Source organism: Rattus norvegicus, chromosome 2, assembly GCF_021556685.1.
Source record: "Rattus norvegicus strain SHRSP/BbbUtx chromosome 2, alternate assembly SHRSP_T2T, whole genome shotgun sequence".
NCBI lineage: Eukaryota > Metazoa > Chordata > Mammalia > Rodentia > Muridae > Rattus > Rattus norvegicus.
The window spans coordinates 73,798-98,122 of record NC_141535.1 but is presented as its reverse complement, the minus strand read 5'-3'; the positions used below and the strand labels follow the sequence as shown (position 1 = coordinate 98,122).

Below are 24,325 nucleotides of genomic sequence, written 5' to 3'. Positions count from 1 at the left end.
TGGAGCGATATGTCTGGTTAGTTCCGATAACGAACTAGACCCTGGCATGGTAACTAGTTACGCGACCCCCTGAGCGGTCGGCGTCCCTCAACTTCTTAGAGGGACAAGTGGTGTTCAGCCACCCGAGATTGAGTAATAACAGGTCTGTGTTTCCCTTAGATGTCCGGGGCTGCATTAGCGCCACACTGACTGGCTCAGCGTGTGCCTACCCTACAAAGGCAGTCGCGGGTTAACCCATTGAACCTCATTTGTGATGGACATCGGGGATTGCAATTATTCTCCATGAACGAGGAATTCCCAGTAAGTGCTGGTCAAAAGCTTGCTTTAAGTCCCTGCCCTTTGTACACACCACCCTTCGCTACTACCAATTGGATGGTTTAGTGAGGCCTGATCAGCCCATGGCCCTGTCGGAGGGCTGAGAAGAAGGTCGAACTTGACTATCTAGAGGAAGTAAAAATCATAACAAGGTTTCTGTAGGTGAACCGGTGGAAGGATCATTAATGGAGAAGGCCGAGGGGGTGTTTGGTCCTTTCTAGGGCCTGTGTGAGTCCCTCCTCTCACCAGGAGAGGCGTCCCCGGGTCCTGGTCACATTCCTCGCGTGTGCCTAGGCTGCCGGCCAAGTGAGCATTTTGGGAAAGGCAGGGGTCCTTAAGGAGTGGTGCGGGGAGGGTGTCAGGTCTGGTTCGTCGAGGGACCTCCTCCATTCTCTCTCTCTCCCTTGCTCTTCTGCCTATGTCCTTGCCTCCATGAGTCCACCTCTGCCTCCACCACTGATGCCTCCACAGCTGGCACCTCCCTTACCCACTGGCCAGCCAAGGCCCTCGGCTTACTGAGGTCATTCTGGCTCTTTCTGGACCGGCTCCGTGATCTCATCTTGTGTGCACTGGGGTGGGGGGGGGTGGGGGGATGGAACGGTAGGCGGTGGCCGGGACCTGCTCCCTCTCCTCATGGCACCTGCTGCCCCTCCGCCACAGCTCTCTGGCTCTGAAGGTGCCCGGGTGTCTCTGTCGCGTGCAGGGTGTGCCTGTGCCACGGGGGTGGGGGGCGGGGGGGGGCTCTCGCAGCCCGCCCCGCCTTCTGGGCCTCGCGTGTCCGCCCCGCTCCTGTCCGGGTACCTAGCTGTCCTGTTCAGGTGCGGAAGTTTAAAGACCTCCGGGGGGGGGGGGTCTCCCTACCGCCCTTCGGTCATCCGCAGGAGGGCTTCCCGTTTCCTCCCTCCACCTGGTGCTCCCTGAAACTCAGCGGGCCCCCCTCCGGCTGCCGGTGCTTCCAGAGGCGGCGGTCAGGGGCCAGGTCATGGGCCCCCTCTGGGCGCCCTTGGGGTCCCGGCCTGAGCGCCCGACTTGCCCGCCCATTGGCTGGCCGCTGCCGGGTGCTGGGTGCGCGGCGTCCTGTGTACCGTGTGTTCCGCCTTTCCGTTCCGGACCCTGTCTTTTTCTTTTCACATGTATCCTTTAGTTTCCCGCTGACCGCACCCACCGGGGCTGGTCTCAGGTATTTCTCCTCCCCCCATCCCTCTTATGGGGGCCGTCCGCTCAGGCGCCAGCTGGCGTGACGATGTGGTGTCCGTGCGCTGACGCGACTTGTCCCCGGGATGTGGGAGCTGGAAGGGATAGAGAGGTCGCCGGCCCCGGCCTGGGACCCCGGCACCATCTCGCTCTACTCTCCGTCCTTCTGCCTGCGGCCGCGCGCACCCTCTTTTCCTCCTTCCCCTCTCGACCACGACCTCAGATCAGATGTGGCGACCCGCTGAATTTAAGCATATTACTCAGCGGAGGAAAAGAAACTAACCCGGATTCCCTCTGTAATGCGGAGTGAACAGGGAAGAACCCAGCGCCGAATCCCCGCTGCGTGCCGTGGCGCGTGAAATGTGGCGTACGGAAGACCCACTCCCCGGCGCCCCTCATTGGGGCCTAAGTCCTTCTGATTGAGGCCCAGCCCTTGGATGGTGTGAGGCCGGTAGCGGGCCCAGGCGTGCCAGGCCTGGATCTTCCAGGAGTCGGGTTGCTTCGTAATGCAGCCCAAAGCGGGTGGTAAACTCCTTTTAAGGCTAAATACTGGCAGGAGACCGATAGCCAACAAGTACTGTAAGGAAAGGTTGAAAAGAACATTGAAGAGAGAGTTCAAGAGGGCGTGAAACCATTAAGAGGTAAACGGGTGTGGTCAGCACAGTCCGCCCAGAGGATTCAACCCACAGGCGCGCGTTCGTCTGTGCGGGTGATCATGGCGGATCTTTCCCACTCCCCGTTCCTCCTGACCCCTCCACCCGCGCGTTTCCCCCCCCGCCCCCCCGCCCCCCCCCCCCGCCAAACGTCCAGCCGTCGCTATCCCCGTTCCTCCCAACAGGGGGGTCGGCAGGTGCTCAGGCGGCGGGCGCAGGTGCTCAGGTGCGGCCGGGGTGGGGTTGGTGGGTGACCGCCCCTCCCTCCCTGTTCAGCGACTGGCGGCAGGCAGGCGCCCTTCCACAAGGCTGTGTGCCTAAACCCGCTATGGGACCGCTGGGAAGGCCCTACAGGGAAGGTGACTGGGGGGGGCGGGGCGGCGCGGCATCACCTGTGGGCCCCAGACCACCCCGTCCTGAGTGTTACAGCACATCCTCTCCATACAGAAGACACTAACAGACAGACAGACACACACACACACACAAATACATATTTAAGTATTTTAAATGATATTTAAAAAAAACAGTCTTCCTGTTTAACAGACGTTTAAAGGGAAGTTGGCTGACAGAAAGTTTTTGTGGTTTTTTATTCTCTTTTTTACCAAATAGGAGGTAGATCTGTTGGCCCTTTTATTAAAAGCCAAGTATTAAGTGGCAAGACAATGTTTCAACTTTTCCCATTCTGTTCCTTTCACGAAAACCAGGGAGTGTTGTTTCTTTGGCTTTTCCTTTTTGAAACAAAATGAAAGGAGCTCTACCAGTTGGCCTAGTTTCCCTGTTCCTTTTCCCTCTGCCACGGTATGCTCGATGAAATAAAGTAAATAAATGAAGATTCTAGTTATTTATTTGTTTGGGAGACCCGAACCCTCTCTCAAGAGACACTTCCATCTCCCCCCTCCACACACACAAGGCCTCCTCCCTGTATGTGGGGGAAGGGGGAGGGGTGGACAGGAGCTAGCTGAGAGGGGGTGGGGTGGGGTGGGGCTGGAGAATATGCATGTCCCTGAAGGACTGTCAGGGAAATACTGCTGCTGCCCTAGCATGCTTTGCTTTAGCACTGAGCCGGGCAGTACCTCTTTAGGTGGGGCAAGTTTTCTGCCTGAAATCAGTGAGTGATGATTTCAGTGTGAATGTCTGATCCCTTGCTGTCCTTTCAGTGCTCTGGCTCAGGACAAATGACTGAAGAAAACCTTAGTTAGACTCACACCCAGCTGTTTGGAAATGGTAATGGAATTGATAGCACACCCTCAGGGAAAGAGGAAGACTCCCTTTGCTCACTCCCAGCCTCGCCCTGCCAGCTCTGGATTTCTAAGTAAGGCTGAGTCCAGACCATATTTACAGGATTTGGCATTTCAGATCCATGTTTAATGTTTAGTTAAATAAAGCTTGTGAAGGGCTGGAGAGATGGCTCCGAGGTTAAGAGCACTCACTGCTCTGTTCTTCCAGATGTCCTGAGCTTCATTCCACAGAAACCATATAGTGGCTCACAACCCTCTGCAAAGGGATATCCCATGTACTCTGCTGCCGTGTGTATATGAAAAGGGCTTTAGTATACCCATATAAATGAAAATAAATAAACAAACCTTTAAAAGAATGAAACAAAATGAAGCTTGCAAAGAAATTGAGCATCTTAAAATGCTAGGCATGTCTATCCACTCCTTTTACTTTATTTCGTGTGTGTAAAACATAACCACAGAGGTGGTTCCCCTTTTATTAACCTCGATAGCACAATTGGGACAGAAGTATAAACTATCATCTACCTATCTGGGCGTGGAGTGGTTGGATACAGGGAGCTGGAACATTTGCAGTTAGTAAAGTTCTGCCGTCGGGTTTTTTTTCCTTTCCTTTTTGGATAAATATCGGGAGCTTTTTTTTTAAGTACAAATTTTGTTTTCTGTGCAACATTCTGATCATAGTTTCCCATCACAAAGCTCTTTCCAGATCCTTCCTCCCCATCCACCACCCCGTTTACCCCAGGCCTGTCCTTATATGTGGTTGATGCATACCCAGGTGAATCTCCATTGGAGAAAGCACGATATTCCCATCTCCTGTGACTGTCAATGGCAGATGACTTAAATGCCAGTGACTTCGGACATGACTCCATTTTTTCCTTGGAGAACTGGTTTTGGATCTGTTGAACGAAGGCAGGCCCTGGATTTTGAAACAAACAAACAAACAAACAAACACACCAAAAAATATTTAAAGCAGGCAACAACTGCCTGCACGCCAAGAGACTGTTGACTCCTCTTTGGAGCTAGTACGATGTGAAACTTGCTTAATAAAGTAGAATCCACACAGCACAAAGGGAACACTTTAACAAATTATGAGGGAGAGAGAGAGAGAGAGAGAGAGAGAGAGAGAGAGAGAGAGAGAGGAGAGAGATCTGTTTATCTCCCTCCTCTAGTTTTTCAGACTAGAGATTTCATCTTCCTCTGTCTCTGGTGCTGGTGGCTTTACTGCTGGTTTGGGGGATTGGGATAGGGGTAGAAAGAAAAAAGTCTTGAGTGCTGATTTTAAACTCTCTCTCTCTCTCTCTCTCTCTCTCTCTCTCTCTCTCCACACACGCACACACACACACACACACTTCCTAGGATGAAAGAAAAAAATGAAAAGGAAGGTACCCATGGTGATGCATGACTTTGATCTCACTTTGGTCTCAGCACTGGAGAGGAAGATAGGAAGGCCTATCTAGATGCAATGTGAAGAAGGCCTATGTCAGGTTAGTTAATGGCTAGGTAACTGTTACCTAGCTAGTCTGCCATTTTGTTGCAGTTACTAATAATATAAGCTCACTTTCTCATTGGTTGTTTCTGCTGTTACTGCCGGAATTCATTACATATTCTGTTAGGTTCTTCTGTGTTCAGAAACCAAACACTGTAGAAGTCAGTCTAACTGCTTTCTTTGTTTTCTAGTTACCCGCAATAATCCTGGACCTGAACCGAACACCCAGCAGAATTTCCCAAAACCATCCATGTATAAGCTTTTATAAGCTGGACCACCAACTCTAGAGCGACAGTGCAGAAAGAGACCATTTGGAACCGGACTTACATTTTGAGTTTTTGTTTGTATTCTTGTTTTTTTTCTCCTGTCCTGTCCTGTTCTCTCCAGTCCTGTTCTGTCTTGTCTGTCCTGTCTGTCTGTCTGTCTGTCTGTCTGTCTCTCTGTCTTTCTGTCTGTAAATCCACACATATAGTTCTTTCCACGTCTTATATTTCAAAACAAATAATGCTTGTTGTGCTTCTCATTTCATTCAATGGTACTACTCTCTAGATCAGAGGATCCCCCTTACAATTCTCCACAGGTAGTGATGACTGGGGTGTTCAGTGCGACTAAGCAGGAATTATATGGTTGCTGCCATTATGCTTGATCTTACCCAAGGGAGGGTTTCGGGGCATGGTTGCCAAGATGGCTAACAACAGACAGTGATTGAAGAGATGGAACAATAACCTACAATTTTCCCTCTCTGTCACTGTTTCTCTGTCACTCTCTGTCTCTCTTCCCTCCTTCCCTCCCTCCTCTCTCAGACCTGAATGAACCTTGCAACTAAAGTAAATGTACAGTGAAAAGAAGCCAGGTGCGGTGCTGCATGTCTTTAATTGCATCACTTGAGTGGTGGAGGTGGGTAGAACCCTGTGAGCAGGCTGCAGACCTGATCCAGGTACTGATTTCCAGGGCTTATGTGCAAAGACCCCTGACTCAACTAAAGAAATGAAGAGGAAATTAAAGAAACAGATACAATTAACTTGGAATAAACCAAACAAACTAAGGAAAAGGGAAGGCAGTATTGGTGGCCTGGCTTACAGAGGAGGGGCAAACATTTATTTTCAAGTGCCTCCTCAGTTGAACACACACACACACACACACACACACACACACACACACACAGAGGAGAGAGAGAGAGAGAGAGAGAGAGAGAGAGAGAGAGAGAGATCAATCTGTTAATCTGTTTGTCTCCCTCCCCTAGTTTTTCAGACAGGGTTTCTCTATGTATTCCTCTGTAGACTGATGGCTCAGAGGGCAAAGCTGCTGTCTGTAAAGGTCTAGGGAAAACATGAAGGCCTAGATGCAATGTGTAGGCCTGAGGGAACTGTCAAGGCCTAGATGCCCTGTGAAGGAGGCCTACATCATGTATACATATATACACACATATTCATATATATGAATATGTATGTGAATGTGTATACACTCAGGTACCCTTTATTTTATTAGCTTATTTTGAATATAATTTCCATGCTAATCAAAACGAGGAAATTTTCTTTGGCATCGGATTCTTCTTGAACAAAAATGGATATAAATAATCACATATTCAGATGTTATGTCTAATATTGAGAAGATATTCCCAGATATGGAGTTAATCCATCATAGTCCATGTGTGAACACAAAACAGACTTAGTAAGAATTTTGGCAAGTGGATTTTAAAAACTTATATAGGGTTATTAAGAGCAGTGGTAACATTTTTTAACTTGATATTTTATATATTTACATAGCAAATGTTATCCCCTTGCCCAGTTACCCACTCTCCCACAACCAACCCCCTGCATCCATGAGGATGCTTTTCCTCCCATCCACCCACTTGCACCTCAATAGCATACCATTCCCCTGCACTGGAGAAAGGAACATTCACAGGACCAAGGGCTTCTCCTCCTATTGATGCCAGACAATATCATCCTCTGCTCCATATGCAACTGAAGCATTAGGCTTTTACATGAGTACGATTTGGTTAGTAGTTTAATCCCTGGGAGCACTGGTAAGTCTAGTTGGTTGATATTGTTGTTCTTCCTATGGGTTTGCAAACAGTTTCAGCTCTTCCTTCACTCCTTCATTGGAGTCCCCATGGAGTCCGATGGTTAGCTTCAAGCATGCTTGTCTATATCAGTGAGGTTCTGGCAGAGTCTCTCAGGAGAAATCCACATCAAGCTCCCATCAATAAGGACTTCTTGGCATCAGCAATACTGACTAGGTTTGGTGGCTGCATATGTGATAGGTCCCCAAATGGGGCAGCATCTAGATGGCCTTTCCATAAGTCTCTGCTCCACTGTGTCCCTATATTCCCCTCCCTCTTTAGTATTTTGTTCCCCCTTCTAGGAAGGACTGAAGTGTACACATTTTGTTCTTCCTCCTTCTTGAGCATCATATGGTCTATGAATTGTATCTTGGGTATTCCAAGCTTTGGACTAGTATCTACTAACTCTGTTAATTCACTCAGGATGGTATTTCCTAGTTCTATCCATTTGCCTAGGAAGTCATTGTTTTTGAAAGGTGAGTAGTACTTCATGGTGTAAATATGCCACATTTTCTGTATCCATTCCTCTGTTGAAGGGCATCTGGGTTCCAGCTTCTGGCTGGAGGGCCTTTGCACTAGAACTCTTCCAGTCTGATGTCTCTCAGACATGCTCAAAAGTTTTTGTCCTGGGTGATTCTAGAATCCCATAAATCTGGATATAATATTTTGTGTAAAATTACAAAAGCATTTTAATTAAATTAAAATATAGCAAAAGTTAAAACTATGGATAAACTCTCTTCCAGCTTAATCTTTTCTTGGTTATTATCAGTATCTAAGATACATACTGGGTGACAATAGCAAATTAAGAATTACCCTGCAGTCCCTTAACCATTTTCTATGTATCTGTGGTGTTGTGTGTTGTAAGAATGTTGGTGGATGTGAGTGTGTGGTGCATGCCTGTAACTGTGTGGCTTTACCCATCTGTGCATGTGTTTTTGGAGTTCTGAGAAGGATTTCAAGCGTCTTCTTTAGTGCTGTTCACTGTTCTTGACATAAGTTCTCTTGTTGAACTAGAAATTCAGTGAGCCCTCAGGATTCAGAGGTAATAGTTATGTGTAGCTATCCCCTATGCCTGGCATTATATATACATGCTGAATATTCACACCCAGGTCCATATGTTTCTACCCTCTGAGCAATTCCCAGTCCTAGAGTGATGAATGTTTGCTTAAGATTTGATAACAGACCTTAATTGTTTTCTGTTTTTGCTTTTGTTTGTAATTTTCCATAGGTAACAAGCAGGTGGATATTATAAAAGACACCTGAATAGACCAGAAAATTAAAAATAGGAGTAGATGCATTACAAGGAATTCTATAAAACCATATTTTGCATACTTACCTTGTGAAGCACAGTTGATATTTCTGGGTTTGCCTGTTATCTAAACAACATAGTTTGATATAAGGACAGTTTAGACTCTTTAAATAGAAAAGAATAAGAGAGATACATCTCTTGAAATAGTATAGAGAATGTGATACTTTATCACATGAGAATTAAAACTGAGCCACATAGCCTTCAGCAGAGGAAATGAGGGAGAAGTGTGTATATACCATTTGCAGCACAGTCTCTGGAATAAAACAAACAGGGACATTTAAATAAATATATAGCAGTATTTAAGACTTCATTTCTCTTCCAATATTTGCAATTACATAGTCAAACATTATATCTTGGAGTCACAGATCACTGTGCTATCTAGGATTGCACGATGAGGATGGCATAGTGGCAGTATAGCAAAATAACTGATAGGAAAAGCAGAGCAGTCACCCCATTAGGATTCATATGAATTGCATTTCCTCCCTGCTGGGAACTAAGCAACAATGGGTGAAACTGTACAAGTACCTCTGTAGTAATTTGGTGTCTTGGGGTTATGTCCAGAGGATATAGAGCTGGAGCAAATGGTGTTCAATTTATTTTTAGTTTGTCTAATTAAAAATGTGATTGCTGTTAGTAAACATTTTTGTGATGATTGCTTGAAATTTATTTGCACTTTATTAGAAATTGTAGAATCATATTTATAATTTGCAGTCCTGGGGGTACAGGTGGTTGTACATGGGGAACAACTAAGTCAGCAAATGATTAAGTCAGACAATGCTGACGGAAACAACATGGGATACCACAGTTACAGCTGCCTAAGAACTGATAACCACAACCTAAGGGAAGAGTCTCTTCCCTCAACCTTGACTCCTTTAAGACATTGGCTTCAGCATCAGACAGGCCTTGACAAGTTTGATACTGGGTAAGGGCATAGAACTAGTGTTCCAGTTATTCTTTTGTCCAGGTCTTTCACACAGCCTAGGGCAGTCCTGGCTCCCCACATTAATAGGTACTTCATAGTATTCATAAGACTTTCCAGCTGGATGTGACTTTTGAATTTTCTTTCATAAGCCGGGAAGTGTTAGATCACAGTCCTGTCTAACTGGCTGCTTTCATCAAACCTGCCATTCCCTTTGTAACCTCTCAATATAATTGATAAGCAACATATTCTGTGGCCTTGTAGTCTCTCTGTCCCTTGCATCTGATTCCCAGGCCCCAAAAACCTTTAATGGTAACTCTGCCTCCACCTTTTTTCTTTCTGTGATTCATCTATTAGTCTAGATCACAAGGTATATTTCCTACCCAAGAAAATCCTATGATTGAGAAACACCAAAATCCTATAATTTCTTGGAAATTAAAAATCCTCACTCTCCTATCTTTGTCTTTAGTATCCCATCATGGTTATATGTGGCCATGATGCAATAAATCACTTCATACTCAAGGACTTAAGCATGTTTTCCCTTCAGGACACTCGACGCACAATGTATGTGCTGCAGTAAGAATAAAAACAACAAAACAAAACAAAAAAGCCGACAGAACTTGGTTCCCAGGTATACCCTAGCTGTCTCACTCCCTTAATATTTCTAGTGCCATTGGAAATAGCAATAATTTATCTCAGTTACTCCATGCTGCCCCCATCTACTTTCTGACACACTAATCTTCCCAACACGGCACCCTGTCAGGCTGCTCCTCCCTCATCCACAGCCCTCTTGGTTGGCTTTCCACCACGTCAGGCAAACACATCCCAATTCTTTGGTAGGCCCATGCATCTGGCCACCATACACTCTTTTAAACTCAATTAAGTTGCCTTATGAAAGAACACATCAAACAATATTTTCTGATGCAATTGATAAGATATAATTTGCCAATCTGGATGGCACAAAATCCTGTACACACCCATCCCTTGAGAATAGTCATAACAACCTATAATATGTACAGAGAAGCATCTAAACATCTACTGCCATGTTCTCTGTGCTCTCACATTCTCACTCTGGCTTCCTCTGCCTCTCTAAAACTTTTCTCCCACCCATCCTTCCTTTTTATCCAATGACAGCCCTGGTTCTATTCTGTACCTCCCTTCACCTTAATAATGACATCAATCTACTCTTTTACCCTTATAATTAAAAAAAAACAGAAACTTTTTTCTCAAATATAAGTTGAGCACAACTATAATCATTCTGTAATTTAAAAGTATAAGATGTACCTAACACCCAGCCCAACTTTTATCAGTTAAACAGAACATTTAGATATATTTTAGCTTTTAAAAGGCTTAAAATCTTTTATATCCAGGCTAGCTTATGTATTATCTAATAACTAGCTAATGAAATATGTATTCTCGGATTCAGTTTGCCAGAATTTTATTGAGTATTTTTGCATTGATATTCAAGGGAAATTGGTCTGAAGTTCTCTTTCTTTGTTGGGTCTTTGTGTGGTTTAGGTATAAGAGTAATTGTGGCTTCATAGAAGGAATTCGGTAGTGCTCCATCTGTTTCAATTTTGTGGAATAGTTTGGATAATATTGGTATGAGGTCTTCTATGAAGGTCTGATAGAATTCTGCACTAAACCCGTCTGGACCTGGGCTCTTTTTGGTTGGGAGACCTTTAATGACTGCTTCTATTTCCTTAGGAGTTATGGGGCTGTTTAACTGGTTTATCTGTTCCTGATTTAACTTTGGTACCTGGTATCTGTCTAGGAAATTGTCCATTTCCTGAAGATTTTCAAGTTTTGTTGAATATAGGTTTTTATAGTAAGATCTGATGATTTTTTGAATTTCCTCTGAATCTGTAGTTATGTCTCCCTTTTCATTTCTGATTTTGTTAATTTGGACACACTCTCTGTGTCCTCTCGTTAGTCTGGCTAAGGGTTTATCTATCTTGTTGATTTTCTCAAAGAACCAACTTTTGGTTCTGTTGATTCTTTCTATGGTCCTTTTTGTTTCTACTTGGTTGATTTCAGCTCTGAGTTTGATTATTTCCTGCCTTCTACTCCTCCTGGGTGTATTTGCTTCTTTTTGTTCTAGAGCTTTTAGGTGTGTTGTCTGGCAAACCGAATCCAAGAGCACATCAAAACAATCATCAACCATGATCAAGTAGGCTTCATGCCAGGCATGCAGGGATGGTTTAATATATGGAAAACCACCAACGTGATCCATTATATAAACAAACTGAAAGAACAAAACCACATGATCATTTCATTAGATGCTGAGAAAGCATTTGACAAAATTCAACACCCATTCATGATAAAAGTCCTGGAAATAATAGGAATTAAAGGCCCATACCTAAACATAGTAAAAGCCATATACAGCAAACCAGTTGCTAACTAAATGGAGAGCAACTTGAAGCAATCCCACTAAAATCAGGGACTAGACAAGGCTGCCCACTCTTTCCCTACTTATTCAATATAGTTCTTGAAGTTCTAGTCAGAGCAATCAGACAACAAAAGGAGGTCAAGGGGATACAGATCGGAAAAGAAGAAGTCAAAATATCACTATTTGCAGATGATATGATAGTATATTTAAGTGATCCCAAAAGTTCCACCAGAGAACTACTAAAGCTGATAAACATCTTCAGCAAAGTGGCTGGGTATAAAATTAACTCAAATAAATCAGTAGCCTTCCTCTACACAAAAGAGAAACAAGTCGAGAAAGAAATTAGGGAAACTACACCCTTCATAATAGACCCAAATAATATAAAGTACCTCGGTGTGACTTTAACCAAGCAAGTAAAAGATCTGTACAATAAGAACTTTAAGACTCTGAAGAAAGAAATTTAAGAAGACCTCAAAAGATGGAAAGATCTCCCATGCTCATGGATTGGCAGGATTAATATAATAAAAATGGCCATTCTACCAAAAGTGATCTACAGATTCAATGCAATCGCCATCAAAATACCAATCCAATTCTTCAAAGAATTAGACAGAACAATTTGCAAATTCATCTGGAATAACAAAAAACCCAGGATACCTAAAAGTATCCTCAACAATAAAAGGACTTCAGGGGGAATCACTATCCCTGAACTCAAGCAGTATTACAGAGCAATAGTGATAAAAAACTGCATGGTATTGGTACAGAGACAGATAGATAGACAAATGGAACAGAATTGAAGACCTAGAAATGAACCCACACACCTATGGGCACTTGATTCTTGACAAAGGAGCCAAAACCATCCAATGGAAAACAGATAGCATTTTCAGCAAATGGCTCTGGTTCAACAGGAGGTCAACATGTAGAAAAAGCAGATCGATCCATGCTTATCACCCTGTACAAAGCTTAATTCCAAGTGGATCAAGGACCTACACATCAAACCAGATACACACAAACTAATAGAAGAAAAACTAGGACAGCATCTGGAACACATGGGCATTGGAAAAAATTTCCTGAACAAAAAACCAATGGCTGATGCTCTAAGATCAAGAATCGACAAATGGGATCTCATAAAACTGCAAAGCTTCTGTAAGGCAAAGGACACTGTGGTTAGGACAAAACGGCAACCAACAGATTGGGAAAAGATCTTTACTAATCCTACAACAGATAGAGGCCTTATATCCAAAATATACAAAGAACTCAAGAAGTTAGACCGCAGGGAGACAAATAACCCTATTAAAAAGTGGGGTTCAGAGCAAAATAAAGAATTCAGAGCTGAGGAATGCCAAATGCCTGAGAAACACCTAAAGAAATGTTCAACATCTTTAGTCATAAGGGAAATGCAAATCAAAACAACCCTGAGATTTCACCTCACACCAGTGAGAATGGCTAATATCAAAAAGTCAGGTGACAGCAGATGCTGGCGAGGATGTGGAGAAAGAGGAACACTCCTCCATTGTTGGTGGGATTGCAGACTGGTACAACCATTATGGAAATCAGTCTGGAGGTTCCTCAGAAAATTGGACATTGAACTGCCTGAGGATCCAGCTATAGCGCTCTTGTGCATATACCCAAAAGATGCCCCAACCTATAACAAAGACACATGCTCCACTATGTTCATAGCAGCCTTATTTATAATAGCCAGAAGCTGGAAAGAACCCAGATGCCCTTCAACAGAGGAATGGATACAGAAAATGTGGTACATCTACACAATGGAATATTACTCAGGTATCAAAAACAATGACTTTATGAAATTCATAGGCAAATGGTCTGAACTGGAAAATATCATCCTGAGTGAGGTAACCCAATCACAGAAAAACACGCATGGTATGCTCTCATTGATAAGTGGCTATTAGCCCAAATGCTTGAATTACCCTAGATGCCTAGAAGAAATGAAACTCAAGATGGATGATCAAAATGTGTATGTTTCACTCCTTCTTTAAAAGGGGAACAAGAATACCCTTGGCAGGGAATAGAGAGGCAAAGATTAAAACAGACACAGAAGGACCTCCCATTCAGAGCCTGCCCCACATGTGGCCCATACATATACAGCCACCCAATTAGACAAGATGGATGAAGCAAAGGAGTGCAGGCCTACAGGAAGCGGACGTAGATCGCTCCTGAGAGACACAGCGAGAACACAGCAAATACAGAGGCGAATGCCAGCAGCAAACCACTGAACTGAGAACGGGACCCCCATTAAAGGAATCAGAGAAAGAACTGGAAGAGCTTGAAGGAGCTCGAGACCTCCTATGAACAACAATGCCAAGCAACCAGAGCTTCCAGGGACTAAGCCACTACCTAAAGACTATACATGGACTGACCCTGGACTCTGACCTCATAGGTAGCAATGAATATTCTAGTAAGATCACCAGTGGAAAGTGAAGCCCTTGGTCCGGCTAAGACTGAACCCCCAGTGAACTAGATTGTTGGGGGGAGGGCGGCAATGCGGGGAGGATGGGGAGGGGAACACCCATAAAGAAGGGGAGCGGGAGGGATTAGGGGGATGTTTGCCCGGAAACCGGGAAAGGGAATAACACTCGAAATGTAAATAAGAAATACTCAAGTTAATAAAAAAAATATGTATTCTCAAAGTTAAATAGTCTGAGTGGATTATAAGATTATACTAAGTTTTCAACCCCGCCAGTAATCTGAGAATGATCCATATACCTGTAAATATAGGAAGCCTAGCATGGCTTCTAGAACTGAGACAGGTTATAGAGACAATTTTCTATTTGCACAATCCCTTGTGAGCAACACGTGAGAGCAAGTCTTCAGCCTTCTGGCCTAGGATCGTCAGACAGACTTTTGAAACACTGAATTTTGAAGGGCTAATCATTCTGGCTTGGCAGAAATTTTCAGCCACCTTATTCTGCAATGTTTCCTTTTCTGGACAGTAATTAGTCTGTAGAAGAATTGGAGCAATTTTTGCATAGTGCCTGTCTGCCACAATAAATCACCTCACATGGAGGTGGAGATTTTCAGTTTCTTCTTTGAATATACCAAAGGGGAGCTGGTGCGAGTGGACATGTCTCAATAAAAGTTAAAGAACATTAAATGTCATATTTTGTGGACTTCTGGTATTTTTTAGAAACCATCTAACTATATAAGTAATCTGAACTGTTGTCGATTAATTATCTTAATAAATTATCTTGAAAGCATTCTAACAATAAACTTAGAGACATGAATTTGCTATTTGGCCTTAAACTCACGTGCTTAATCAGCTCTGCTTCATTTTTTAATAGCAGAAAAGGACTGGGTATAAGCCATCTATGCTGAAATGTGTTGTATAGGCACAATACGTGTACATCAGAGTAACAATATTAATTTTAAATCAATGAGAAATTTATATTAAAGAAAATCTTAAAAATCTAAATTTGTATCAAATAAATTCTGTGCCAATGTAAAAGATCATAATTTTAGTTTAGTAATAAATATAAAAATAATTATGTACAGCTTGAAGAAACCATTGAAGAGTTTTTGCCCCAATTCCCTGGACTTTGGGGGACTAAAAGTAGTTATTCTGAGGTGGTTTTCTGAGGAATTTAGAAATGCATATAATTTAACAGGGAGGAATTAGCTCAAACTGATTATACATAATCTAAGTCAGTGAAAAACCTTGTATTTATTAGTAAGCTACAGTTATGATCTTTTACATTTGAAAGTATATTATAATACATTACATTCTCTCCCATGATCTCTTACGATGATCTCTTAAACAGTGAAGAAAATTTGTACATCTTTTAAACTCATCTATTATTTCTAGCTTTATGTATATAAGCTATTTAGAATTTGTCTGTAGAGATATTCTATCTTCTGTTAATTAAGCAAACATTTGTCCTTTCATACTTTTCTTTATTTTTTATATAAAGAAATATACTTGCATGCACTCTACATTCTCTTTAACAAATCTCACCATATTTCCTATAATACATCTCCTGACACCATGTCTTCATCTGTTTACCTTTTAGATTTCATCAAAGAATCAGAATCTAGTGTCACTCGTGAAGGGAATCTATTGAAGCACAAGCAAATTACCAAGGCAATACCCCCCCCCAAAAAAATGAATGATTCTTCATTCACCAGTAGCCATCAAATGCCAAAAGCCCCTCAATATGGCATTGGCAAGGGTTGGTCACCCCACCTAAGCCCTGACTCTAGCTGGCTTGATCATGTGAAAGTACTGTGTTAACACAGGTGCTGTGGGTTCATGAGTGTGATAACCATGAGCTGTCCAGAGGATAGCTTTTCATTCTCTGTACCGAACAGCTATCACAATTTTCATGATACAATAGAGATCAATTCAATGTTCATTGCAAGAAGGCAGGAACATACTCATCTAATTATGATGGAGATGCTATTAAAAATTTTAGTTTCTAAATGCCTTTTATTTATGTAAAATTCCAGAAAATTTTATTTCTGTTTATGGCCTGAAACATCTTCCTTTCATTCATAACAAACACAATGATAGTTCTAATTTTGAAATGACATTAAAATATAATGTATATGTATCAAACTTTTCTAAATTTGTGTGTATGTGTATCCCATTTTTAAGAGTATTAAGTTTTTTCTTAATGTTTTCTAGCTGTATTAATACAATCATAAGATTTTCTTTTTAAGTAAAATAACTTATGCATTATTTTACTAACATAAGTCTTAATTTTATATCTCAAATATTATTTTCTATTGCATACATAGATGAATTTTAGTTGTTAACATTTGGTTGATCAATTAGTTCCTTGTTTATTAAATTGTAAATTTATACTTTTGTGTTGAAACTAACTTTTGTAAAGTTTGCGTACATAATTTTCATATTTATTCAGTGGATATCATGTGATTCATAAAATTCTTTCTCTTCAAATAACTACAACGTAGATTTTGATTAGTTTAATGAACAAAGACTATTAAATGCACCTGTAGAAATTATTGATTTGAATATTTATTTGAATAACTCTAGATAATAATTTGATATTAAATACTAAGTAGGAGTGAGGGACTGCATTTTAACTATCTGAATTATGCTGTTTCTAGGTTATGTTAAATGACTTTTTTTATAGATATGTACAGCATTAACATGACGTATATTCAAATCATTGTTCTTTATCCTTCATTTTCTTTTTGACTTTTTTTAGTTTTTCATATTTAAAAGCAGTTTTAAGTATTTGCTTCATGCATCTGTACATGTGTGTACAAATGAGTACAGGTACTTGCAAAATGTAGGAAAGGGTGCCCAATTTCCAGAGCTCGATTGACAAGTAGTAATGACCCACCAAGTATAGATACTGGACACTGAACTTAGGTTCTCTATGAAGGAAAACCCATGAGCCTTTTCTATAGGTCCTGATTTTAATTTTTCTTAAGGGTTTAGTTCTGTATACCTTTCTTATTCACGAAAAAAACTTTGTCGAATTTGATACAAACAATTTTGTGTAAATATTCATCTTTAATTAATTGGGATTCAAAAATTTGGACTATATTTCCTAGTAAGATGATATCATACTGATATATACTATCACAAAATCCTGCATGAAGTCACCATGACTGAAAATAGGAATAGAGAAGGCTTAAAAAATTGTACTTCATTAAAGGTTGACATGTCCACGATTCCTCTCATTAAAGTAAGCTCATATGTGGGAAAAGATACTTCAAATCAATCAGTTGAGGATTTGCTTTATTCTTATACTATCAACTCAGCTCATTTACATTCTACCACTGTGAGCAAATTCCCTCCCCAGGTGACTGCCATGTGGTTATTATCATTGTCTTTTTGAATTTTGCTGTACATATGGCCAGTTTGAAAAATTTGAAACTTAATGAGGCTTGAATGGACTAAGAAAGAATCACCAATGTTTCATTTGCTCAGTCCTTTTTTTTCTTCCTTTGCAACACCTCAAATTGCCTTTATTTCAGTATGCATCCACATTTCAACATTTAGTGGTCCTGAGCAGAGTCGGGAGCTTGTCAATGAGCCAGGAGCCAGGCCCACCTATATGCAAAGGATCTGTGAACATGGTGACACAGAGCTCCTCTGTGTCCCTGCCCAGGGTCTGAGGAGCAACACTGAAACCGGAGTTGGCAGAGTCAGGGCCTCATGCTCCAGCTGTCAAACTCCACTCCAGACCCGATGGGTGATCAGAGTGACTGAGAGCCCTGTTCAAACCTCTTCATCGTGTAAAAACAAAGCAATTATGGGAAAAGGAACCAACTCAGAACCATGTGCACCCAGGACTCTCCACATGGCCTTTCCCTAGGCATATATCCAAGGACCCTGAGCGGTGGCCCGTCTGAGTCGCCCTGTGACTGCTCTGTTCACCTCTAGACCTGAGCTCAAAGCTCAAGAGCTGATGGTGGTGGCAGGGCCGCAGACCCAGCACTCCATTCCCAGGCTGGTGGCAGGTGAACAAGTGTGGTCCAGAGCTATGGGAGGGAGGCCAGGCTTTTTCAACCTCATCTGATGGCTTCTGGCCACAGCAATTGTTTGGTGGTGATGGGCAACAAGGGACTTGAGGAGGGGAAAGCAGCACCCCTTGATAAAGGTGGGGAGACTGGAAGCTCTGAATTCCTCACCCACGGCCAATTTCAGGGGAGGGGAGGTTACAATCTAAGCTTTGACCAAGGGTGGGAGTGGAGGAGTGGGGACCATGGCTTGGATGGAGCAATCACTTAAGACTTAAGAAAGCATGGGTACAGCCAGAGCACCCCAAGCCTAGTGGTGGTCAGTCCCACAGCTGCTACCTGAAACCTCCCCATCTATTCTAAGGGCCACCACACAGCTGTGGCAGAGGGCGGGGCGGGCAAAGGCATACCCAGGCCAAGTGCCAGCAGCAGGTGATTGTGTGAGACGTGTCTGTCCACAGTTGCGTTAGCTGTGCCCACCGCTCCCAAAGGAAACCGATTTCAACACACCTTATTGATCCCATAAGTTCAACCAGGCAGACAGCAGTTATACTCGACAGATGATGTTACACAGCACAAATTAGGTATTTAAAATTGACAAGAAGTTAGTATCAGAGCAGTGTCTCAGGATGAAGTCTAAGTGGGGCTTCCTCTCCAGTACTTTGAGGTCTACAGATAGATCTAGAAAATTCACTACTGTGGAAAATGAAGACTTGGGTTGGATGGGGAAGGGAGGCCGGGGCCTTGGTGACTAATGGCTGTAACACTGTCCTTCTGGTGGCTGTGGCAGCTTCATGTTCTCTTTTGACATCATCAAGCGCCAAGTTCCTGCAGGATGACTTTGATGCTGTGGGAATTCTGTCACTTTGCCAGCACTGCCATGGCTCGTGGATTCACCACTCCATTGGAACTGCTCACGCCGTTCATATTGACTCTTGTTACAAATCTCACAGACTGGGATGCTTCTGGATACTAGAGTGGCCCACACTCTATCTTAAGGCTGCATATTCAGTTTTCATAAATTGTTCGTGGAGGCCCAATTATCATGCCTGTCCATCTTGTGAGTGTCATGTCCTCATCGTCCTCCAGACCCTAGCTAACTGTGCTGTCGCCTACTCCTTTCTGGCCTTCTTCCAGCTCTTCCAACAGTCGGAAATCTCGAAGGACTTTTACTCCCGAGCCTGTGGTGGCTGCCATCTTGCATCGCTATCGCTCGAAGTCAGTCCTTTCTTTCTTCCTCTACCCCTAGGTCCCTAGCTCCTTCTCTCTCTCTCTCTCTCTCTCTCTCTCTCTCTCTCTCTCTCTCTCTCTCTCTCTCTCTCTCTCTTTTTACCACAGGGTCTCATAAGCCCCAGACTTGCCTGAAGCTCACTCTATATCCAGTGATGACCTTGAATGTCTGATATTCACCAATAAATTATAGATACGAACAACCATGCCTGATCTTGTACAGTTTTGGAACTCATCCAAGGGTGTCTTCAATACTTGCATGGAGCTTGTCAAATGAGCAACTTACCAAATCTCTTCCTGTTTCTTCCTTGTTCCCTTAGTTCCTTCGTTCCTTCCTTCCTTCCTTCTTTCCTTCCTTCTTTCCTTCCTTCCTTTGTTCATTCCTTCCTTCATTCCTTCCTTCCATGCTTTCTTTCTTCTCTTCTTTTATTTTCCTTCTGTTCTTTCTGTTCATGCATTTTGTTTTCATTTTGATTTTGAAGTTAAAAGCTATTACTCAAGTTTTCACTTCTTGAAACCAGAAAGCATGAGCTGTAGAGCATTTAGACTTTCATATGTAGAAATCATTGTGTACCTATAGCAAAAACTATATACATTAAAGGTGACAGAAGCATTATTGTCTCAAAGTACTGGCTCTGTTCTTCAATTATTGTTAGAAACTTTTATTATTATTAATAGTCCACATAATCTACTATGTATACTATGAACATCTGCATTTTGAAAATGACAAAGGGGTATAAATTTCATTTTCAATGCAGTAACACAGAAACAAGCATTTTTCTAATATTCTCATTCTAGAGTTAATATTTTATCTATCATGCAAATGTATTTTAGAGAAATTCATTAAGGATTCTCCTCTTGCTTAATTGTAGGTGACATTATCAAAACTTCTGAGAAAAAAGAAATTCCAATGTGATTGTACTTAATATCTTAATGTTGAAATTGGTACAAAAAACAACACTAGGATGAATTTTCTTGTAACTTCTGATTTCATTGAATAGGCATGAGATTAGACATGGCTTGTGTCATTCTTAGAAGTTCTTACAAGAAAGTAACAGCAGAATTCTTTTGGAGCTTCCATAATTTGTGTCATTATTTGAAGAAGATGCTTATCAGTTTTATCTGAGGTTACTGTCTAGGTGAGGTGTTTCCAGGATGTTTTCATCTTATTACAAGAAGTCACAGAGAGCAAGGTGACAAAGAAACTTTATTCAAAAGCAAAGTGAGAAACACTGGTATTCAGTGTAGCTTTAATTTGTGGACCTCTCGAGAAGGAGGAATTGTTTACTCAGAGTTCAGTGTGGATATTTCTGTTTTGATTGGCTTTTTTTGATTAGGCAAGCCTTAATTAACTGTGAACATCAGTTTCCATGATGCATTTGATTTAATCAAATGCATATTCATTATCACTAGGTATATGACATTAAACAGGATGTTTCCCTTGAAAGTTGTTCCAGAGGATTCAATACGACTTACTGAGTATATATTCTAAACTGTCTCAGGCCAGTTGAAACAGATTTCTCCCTCCATTATGTGGATATGCTCTTGAATACTTTTGAATGGAAGTTGATCATGAAAGAGAAGTTTATAAACAATTTATGTGCAGGGAGTCTTAGTCCATTGTTTGATACGTATACAGCTTCATGCAGGTGAGATGAGGTGAGCAACTTCATTGTTAGGTATATTTCTGGAAGGTAGATTTTTATGCAGCCTAAGTCAAGTGAAGTCCCAGGTTGAAGTGCTTTTCCCATACCTATATGCCTCATTCAAGCAATTTTAGTGCTTTTGTTTGTATCGTTACTTAGGCTACAGTACACCTCACTGTTTCTTTGATGTTAGCTCAGACTCAGCTCAGTCAGTGACTGCATCTCAGTAGCTGCTGGACTTATGTGGCTCTTGTTCTTTGTCTTCCAATTTAATGGTAACTTCTTCAAGGATCAAACAATTTGGTCATTCTATGAATGTTAATATAACTAGTCATAAGCCCTTATCAAATGATATCCAAGTCTCCTATGCTGACATAAAATGGAATTGTCACTCCAGAGGCTTGCTGAGCTTCAATATGAACTTCTAACTTCATGATGAGTAAATAACCTTCATCAATTGCTTATAAGAAATTCATTTAAATTTTGACAATTATGTTGGGCCAGCAAGAGGGAAAAAGGACTTGCAAAACAATCTTAACACCCTCACTTTAAACATAGGAATCCATAGATAATGCCCCATTACAGAAATTGGCCATCTGACCTATAAACATGCTGTGGAATCAGAAGACCTACGTGAACACACACACATGCAACACACACACACACACACACACACACACACACACACACACCCCAAAAAATAATAAACTAATGTTTTTAAAATTTCTAATATTAATATGTCATGCCCTTTCTTTATTCTGACAACTGATTTATTTTACATATGTGGATTCATGGTTCACAAAATAGTATTCATGATCAATGGCAATTATAAAGGTCAAGTGGACATATCCATGAGTTCAAGGTTATAAATTTTTAATTTAATATTCCTCAGTACATGACCACCAAGAATTAGTGTGTGTGATATGGTGTGCGTGTGCGTGTGTGTGTGTGTGTGTGTGTCTGTCTGTCTGTCTGTCTGTCTGTCTGTCTATGTCTTCATGCCTATGTGTTCAAGCAGAAGACAGAGAAAGTAAATAGTATTCTCTTTTATAACTTTCTACACAATTTTCTCAATTCAAAGCCTTTCACTTATACTGATGCTATCTTGCCGTGCACAAGCTCCAGAAATCCTTTCCCTGTCATCATAGCACTGGGGTTATACCTGTATACAACCATGCCTTTTTTAAAGTGCGGGCACAGAATTTTTTTTTCCGGAGCTGGGGACCGAACCCAGGGCCTTGCGCATGCTAGGCAAGCGCTCTACCACTAAGCTAAATCCCCAACCCCGGGCACAGAAATTTGAATTCTCTTCTTTCTGCAGCAAATTCTTTCCCACACTAGGTTATCTCTTATCATCACTTCTGAGTAATTCTGAAGACTGCTGTTTTCACTCTCTGTAAACTTGGTAAATTATATTTACAGTCAGGATTTGGAATTTCTAAGGTCTGACAATAAAACCTGCCCCATGTCGACTAAGAGCTTTTAGAATGTGGCCATTGCTATTTACTTTTCATAATTTCAAATGTCTCCTCCTAAACAGAAATCAATGTGTTTTGATAATCATAATCTAGAATGTTTCCAACTGATTTAAAATGTTACTTCAAATTGTTAATTCATTTCTTTTTTTTTTTTTTTTTTTTTGTATCATGACATGATTTGGGCTTCTGGAAATAGTAAGTTCAAGCAGAAATAAAAGTTTAGGCACACTGTATCTAGACAGCTAAGGCTTAAGCAGCCAACAAGCATTTCTCTAACTGACATGTTTACAAAGGTGTCCTGTGAAAAAATAAACTAAAAAGTCAGAAATTTTGCTAGTTCTGGGTACAAGTAGTTGAAATGACTGATCTTCTCTGTCAGACTGAGGATTTCCTCCCGATGTACTGCAGTGTCAGCAATCAGTGTTGTCTCTTTTCTCTTGATCCATCTGACTACTTCCAGATACCTGATCTAACTGAAGTGGTGATTTGAAATATTGCTGCATTCACTGGCCATTTCAGTATAGAAAGAACTGGAAATGATATCTAAAAGGAGAAGACTCAAACTGAGCAAAGCATACTCTAGCTAATGCTGCAAGGTAACATGGTGATCAACATAGTTGGTTTCTGACAGACCTGTGTTTCATCTGTGGATGTCTAAAAGTTATAACACTGTGAAAATCTACATATTCTTAGAGATGTAACATTCCTCCTCTGTTCACTGTGAGGATAAAATTAAATTGATCATGCAATAGTCGTAGTGGGAACTATGTCAAACTAATAACAATACATGATAGCAATTGTTATTTGGACTCTCTTCTTGATGCTGTTCTTTCACAGAAAGTCTGTTATCAATTAGTATTCAAAATATAACTGAAAAGAATGCCTCTACTGAAAACAGTTGCTTATCTAAAACCTCATAGAATACATATTCTATGAAACTCCACATGACTTTGCCTCTTCCTCTTCCTCCTCCTCCTCCTCCTCCTCCTCTTCTTCTTCTTCTTCTTCTTCTTCTTCTTCTTCTTCTTCTTCTTCCTCTTCCTCTTCCTCTTCTTCTTCTTTTTCTTCTCCTCCTCCTTCTTCTTCATTCTTCCTCTTCCTCTGCCTCCCTCCTCCCCTCCTCCTCTTCTTGCTCTCTCTCTCTCTCTCTCTCTCTCTCTCTCTCTCTCTCTCTCACACACACACACACACACACACACACACACACACACACACACTCTTGCCCTTTCTTAGAAGATCTAGGGTAAGGCAAGCCTCAAACTCCTTATGTATGATAAAATCTTATCCTGAGTCCTGGGATGAACTGCTCAAGTCATTATATCTGGTTAAGTTATAGAAGAATGTATATCAGTGCCTTGTACATGCTAGGGATGCATTGTTCTGAAGTTTATCTCCAGCCCCCATCCACTTCCTAAAGCACAACATTTTCTAGCTTTAAATTGTTGAGGCAGCATCTCATGAACATTATGTTGGTTTTAATTTTACTGTGTAATTGAAAATGACCTTGAATTTCTGTTCTTTGCACCCCTACTTCTCGAATGCTGGAAGTACAGCTGTGTGCTGCCACACCGAGTTTTTTCTTTCTTCCTTGCCAGATAAATAATAATGAACAATTCATCTAATGTACAAGACATGTGGAGGAGGAGCTGTGACTCAAGATATTTGAGACACACACACACACACACACACACACACACACATTCATATCACAGCTCTATTTGTTCAGTTTTCACAGGTAAAGACACTGTGTGTCATGTACAAAATCCCCATGCAAATTAATTTTAGCTAACAAACCACTCAAGCATTTTGCTCCTTCCCTTTCTAATTTGTTTGGCATGCTAATCACTATACCACACTTCCTTGACAACTGTTTTGTCTTGCAAATTCACAGATGCACACTCAGTGTAATAGCAGTTGACCAGGAGAGATTTTGCTAAAGTGTGTGTTGTTTTGTTATAT

General features: G+C 41.6%; 2 pseudogenes; both read right to left on the bottom strand.

Moving 5' to 3' along the window:
- Positions 1-24,325, bottom strand: part of LOC148006609 (uncharacterized) — a 2,902,548-nt pseudogene that overhangs the window by 2,853,701 nt on the left and 24,522 nt on the right.
- Positions 18,704-19,209, bottom strand: LOC148006610 (ubiquitin-conjugating enzyme E2 variant 1-like; annotated as a pseudogene).